Source organism: Cryptomeria japonica, chromosome 4 (genome assembly GCF_030272615.1).
Source record: "Cryptomeria japonica chromosome 4, Sugi_1.0, whole genome shotgun sequence".
Classification (NCBI taxonomy): Eukaryota; Viridiplantae; Streptophyta; class Pinopsida; order Cupressales; family Cupressaceae; genus Cryptomeria; species Cryptomeria japonica.
In genome coordinates this window covers 52,717,256-52,723,276 of record NC_081408.1, presented here as the reverse complement: position 1 = coordinate 52,723,276, position 6,021 = coordinate 52,717,256, and the positions used below count along the sequence as shown (strand labels likewise).

At 32.4% G+C, this 6,021-nt stretch overlaps 1 pseudogene; it reads left to right on the top strand.

Annotated features, from left to right (window-relative positions):
- The first annotated feature begins 1,337 nt into the window (after positions 1-1,337).
- Positions 1,338-4,477, top strand: LOC131874885 (probable fructokinase-2; annotated as a pseudogene).
- Positions 4,478-6,021: the final 1,544 nt, after the last annotated feature.

The following is a 6,021-nucleotide window of genomic DNA, read 5'->3' as shown; positions in this document are numbered from 1 at the left end:
ATTGTTTTACTGGCTGGAATAAATAAAGTATTAGGATATTAAAGTGAAAAAATAATAAAATGTTTTACTTGTTGAAGTATATCAAGTTTTTGAATATTAGAGTGTAAAAAGATTCTTATTTATTTCACGATGATTTAAATTCACAAATTTTTTAAATTGACATCTCTATAAAAGAAAATTCAAATACTATCAAAATACAACATTGATTTAACTTAACTTATTGACTATCAAAATAATACTGCATTGTATTAATCAAATAAAAATATCAATCTCTATATTCAAATGTATATATAAACATAAAAAAACATTCACATAAAAAATAATTTAAAAAAAAAATTCAAATATTAACAAATACACCTGGCTCTTGTGTTCACCAGGCACTTTAACGGCCCTAAAATAGTACTATAAGCTGGCAAAAATTCCAAGTTTTGGCAAATTCTTCCCAACCTTGAAAAAATAATGGTGTTTAGCTTTCCTCCCAGCTCCTCTTGTGAATGTTAAAATCGAACAAGAAATGCAAAATGCTTAAATTCATTACGTGGCAGTGGGAAGAAGCAAAAAAAACTATGGCATACCTTAAATTTTGTCATTATTATAGATTTATGTCAAAACAAAGGGTACAAAATTCCACCAACGCAAAAATAAAATATACATAATTTAATATGGAATTCCGGCATTGAATTTCCAGCATGAGACAAATTTCCGTCGGTGGGGTGCCCCCACAGGGAATAGCCTATGGGCTAATTAACTTTTTCCTATCATGTCCACATTACCCTTTTTAGTCCCTTCCTTATGAGGCAAGAGACTAATGTTTTCAAGCGCCATCAATTGCAATTAATTAATTGTAGGCAATTTTATGAAACCATATAAACTATAGTTTGGACTTAACATTTTATCACAAAGATTTTTAAATTAATTTTTCTATTATTTTCAGCTTTTAAATTTAGAAAAAATAAAAACACTCGCGAATGAGGAAGGAAAATTAAAAAATATTTTATTAAGGTTTATTAAGCCCATAGGCTTTTAGTAGGGGCTTTTGCCTACCTAAGTGTAAGACAATCCAATGAGTGTTGCTTTCTAGTGACCGGTCACTTTTCCCGGCGAGCGGCAGGTATTCCATCCGAAAAATTGCTTTCCAGCAGGTTCTCCGGTGAATGTTTTTTTTTTTGAGAAACTTCCCTTTTCGCTGAACATTGAAGGTTGCATGCTTTATCATTTATTAACATTTATTGTATCTATTAGTGTGTCGTCCATCTCTAAAACTAGGCTTTTCTTGCTCGTCTTCTTTGAACATTTTCTCATCTTTGTGGGTATCAGAAAACCATATTTTTATAGCAATGTCAATCGTAGGATCGGATTCCATGATGGACTGTATGTGTTTTTACCCATTTCTCTTAAGAGTACAGAGTGGACATCTATTATTTCTATTTTGGGCTTACACTCCAACTTTTATTAAATATGAATCTATTTCTTAAAAATTTTAGAGGTCATCTCCATCATTACGACCGATGGAGGTAATATGGTGGTATGTATGCATATACGTTTTATGGGTTTTGTTTTGTTTGGGTTCTTCTATTAAAAAGATGATTGAAATATGTGTTTTGTATCTATGGTGGAGAATCGAAAGTCGATTATATGCAAGGTATTTTGAGGGGCTTTGATCAGGCCACAAATCTTATGTCAATGAATGACATGAACCAGTTTAGGCCACTATGGTAAGTTGATCCCTATCATATATAGCAGTGACCTTTGTAAATTATTGTTAGCAAATTTAAGCCTAGACTTTCTACAATCAATTGGTTGAGTAACCCAAGCATAATGAAGGGTGTAAGAGATTTTTCTTTGAGGTGAACTGTTATAGCTCTGGTTTTAGGGCAAGTGGTGTCTCTGTTGATAACATCCATTGGATTCTCCTCCTCTGAACTTGCATGACGAGGTCTGACTAACAATTTGCCTTTTAGTGGATTCTGTTTCTAATATTTTATTCTGAAATTTGACATTATTTTAACTTCACCATCTTAAGTGTTGTGCAGGTATCAATGTGCCTACCTCTCAATCCTTCTTGAATTATGTGCCTCTGGTAATTGTGTTTGGAAGCATAGTCATCCAATGCGGTAAAGGGCTTCGGGTAATGCACATCTCCATTCTTCAATCTATTCTTAATTTTCTTGAATTCCTATAGTTTACCCTTTTCTAGTCAATAAGGATGAACAAAAATTTAATGTATAGGGATGAAACTAGGCATCAGTTGCAATTCTGTTGAGAATTTCCTTTCTCTTCTCTGGTGATATAATCAGATTAACAAGGAAGTCATATTTGTACCTAGATTAGATCTATTTCAAAGTCCCTTGAAGTAATGATTTATTAGGTCAATGTCAATTAACAAAATATTCATAAATAGGGTTTTGCACTGTAATTATGTCATGGAATTCTGTAATTCTGGGTCAAAATGGTAGTAACTCTTAAAATTGATTTGTATTATGCTCGTGGCTTTTTATTTTTATTCATGACAGTTTAATTTGGGTATTCATTTGATATCCTTGTGGCATACCAACAATAAAATTCAAACCCTTTCACTCTTTGCAGGTCGATGATGATGAGTTTGGGCACATGTTGGTTGGAATTTTAAGGAAGAATGGTGTGGACGACATGGTACTATTGTTTGATAGTCATGCTAGAACAACACTTGCATTTGTGACACTGCATAGTGATGGAGAATGAGAGTTCATGTTTTATTGCAACCCTAGTGCTGACATGCTCTTGACTGAGGCTGAACTTGATAGGGACCTAGTACAATAGGTATGTCCTAGAAATAATCCAATCATGTATGATTTTGAACTCTCTAGTCATTTTTTGAAAATGTCTTCCCTCAATTAGGATTGCCTTATGGAATTGGTTCTACAACTCAAAAAATTCTTGTGTTCAAAAATTAAGTGATGATCTTGTTGACATTCTCTTGACAAACATAATTGAAAAATAGATATAATGTAATATTTTGGCACTTTATCCAACTTGTGAAAACATAAATTCATGTTTTTTCCTTCATGTGACTGGTTCATATGGCACATTGTAGTATATCGATTTGATCTTTTCTGATTTACATTACCCAGTTGTTTTCTTGTACGAAGAGGTTTATTTTCTCACTTTTAATTCTAAGGTCCAAAATAATGTTGTGAGTTTATTGCCTCTTCTAGCCACTCATCACAATATTAGGACTGAGGGCAATTTATAATTGTTTGTGATGATATAAATCTTTTTGTAAATACGTTTTGCTAAGAAATGAATCTCTCATTTGCAGGCATGCATATTTCACTATGGATCAATCAGTCTGATTGCAGAGCCATGCAAATCAGCCCATCTTGCAACTTTGAGAATGGCAAAAGACAAGTGCTCTCTTATATTATGACACTAATCTCAAAATGCCATTGTGGCCTTCTCCAGAAGAAGCTCAGAAAGACATCTTAAGCATCTGGTATAATGCTGACTTAATCAAGGTGCTTATTCCTTTTCTATGGAATTTAATAAGAAATAGATTGAAAAAGGATTGGTACAAATACTTACATACTCTATTTCATAGCAAAAGTTTCAAAATTTATTTTCATCTTTATTTGCCTCACATACCTTGTAATTGTCTAACACTCATGAAAATTGATTATATACATCCAAAGGGGATTAGTACAATTTAGATGACCTATTTCAATGCTATCTTTTCCATCTCTATCCATCTCACAAATAAGGTGTTAGAGACAAGGACTAATTATTTTAATTTTTTGTGCAGGTCAGTGAGAATGAAATGGTGTTCCTTACAGATGGAGGAGACTATGAAAAGGATGAAGTAATCATGTCCCTTATGCATCCAGGACTCAAGTTATTGCTTGTAAATGTAGGAGAAAAAGGTTGCAGATATTATACCAAGGTTGGTATTTGTAAATAACTTGGGAAATCAGTGTTTAAGGTGAAAATTTTGATTCATTTGTTTTCCTGTGGATGTTTCTTATTTTTCTCATGATAAATGTCACAAACTTTGCATTCACAAGCATTTTATGCATATTGTCATGTTTGAGTATCTTCCAAAAAGGGAATAGTCCAGCAGGTCCTTGATGATGGTTACCAATGAGGGACAAACTATAATTGTTCCACAATCTGTTCTATATTCTGGTAAATATTTATGGAAACAAGTGTGTAGGATCAAAAAAACATTTGTTTCCTAAAATCTTTATCAGAAAGGTGCCACTGTGTACAATTTCTAAAATTTCTTATTACTATATTAATATAATATAGAAAGAAAAAGTTGTCCTAATGATTATTCTAGATAGAAAAGTTGTTAAAACATTTTTCTGACCATCCTTTTCTTTTTACTTAGGACTTTCGGGAAAGAGTAAATAACTTCTAAGTGAACATTGTCGATACAATAGGTGCTGGGGATGCATTTGTTGGGGCATTTCTTTCTGAGTTAGTCAAGGATGTCAATGCTTAAGTTAACTTTAGTCTTCATACTCCACCATGCATATACAGTACTGTTTTTGTATCTCTTTGTTATCAGAATTTCAAGTCGTTTGATTTGTAGTCCATTATTTGTACTTTGGATTTGAATCCATCCATATCCAATCTTAAGCCTGCAAGAAAAAACCTCTGAGGTGACTTTGTTAAATATTTTCCCTTATTGTTTAAATTTATCATACTGTCTCTAATATCTATTAATTTATCACAACGACTTTCTACTTTCTTACCTCTATTTCATCAATATTTATCTCTATTATGTTGCATATATGATTATCCCAAATTTAAGACCTCATTTTTATTCTTTTACTCTTGACCTCTGTCAAGATCATGTGTTGTAAAGGAAATGTTTCATATTCAGTATGTCATTTGAGTAATCAGTTTTATTGGATTTACATGGTGAGAAGCGACTGAGAGAAGAACTCCCTTTTGCGAATGTTGCTAGTGCTATAACTCCTAATTCTTGCCAATGATGTTGATGCTATAACTCCTAATTCTTGAAAATCTAAACCACCCCTATTTACTCCTTGCCATCTGGCAAGGCATGTCTTTTCTTGATCACATTGTCTACACAAGGCTTATATCATTGACTCACCTTTGCCTTCACACCACATCATACTTGCAGAAGAGAGGCAAATGTATATATCATACATTTTACTTAGGATACAATAAGTATTGGAAAGATGAGTACTTCAAGTATATTATCCTTCGAGATATGACCATTCATAAAAGATTTCCATGAATGTGGTAAGATATATTGCCTAGACCAATTTATCATACTTAGCCTAGAATATTTTTTGAAATAATAATAATTAAATTAAAATTAGTTTTCAATGATTGTTGCATGATGCATTGATTGACATGCAAATTGAAGCTTAGTTCACTATTTCTCCATATCAAAATTTGCACCCTGCATATTCACAAAAGCTATGTTTGAAGTCCATTTTATCAATTCCATCACATATATTCCCTATTATTATAAAAGGACTTTATAATACTTTTACTATTGTAATTGGTTGCTGTTTTGAACATCTAATAAAAAGGTAAAGGTTTGTCTAAAGATGTTATAATGTTAATAATTTCAAAATGGTTTTTATTTTCTCCTTTTAATGCATTATGTCAACTCAAGGTATACTTAAGACAATTCGTGAGCCAAGATCTTTTGATCCATGTAGCAGAATGCCAGAGAACTAGTTGGAACAACTACCGTGTTATAGTCACAGTATCATGAATAATGGGAACCAATCTTGTTCAAAGGGCGACAAAAAGGTTCAATGAAACTTTGATGAATGAGGACATGATAAAAGGGTATGAAACTCTATTTGGCAGAGTTTGACCCTAGAAACCCACTCCAGAAGGCTAGAAAAATTAAAAAATACACTTTGGAGAATGATCCTGGTATGTGTTCTTATCTACCAACTCAGTTTATCCTCATTTACCACATTAGTTTGTGCTTATTTATAAATGGTTGACAAAAGACAAAGAATCATGTGTAGAAATGCAACTTCTTATTTCCATAAT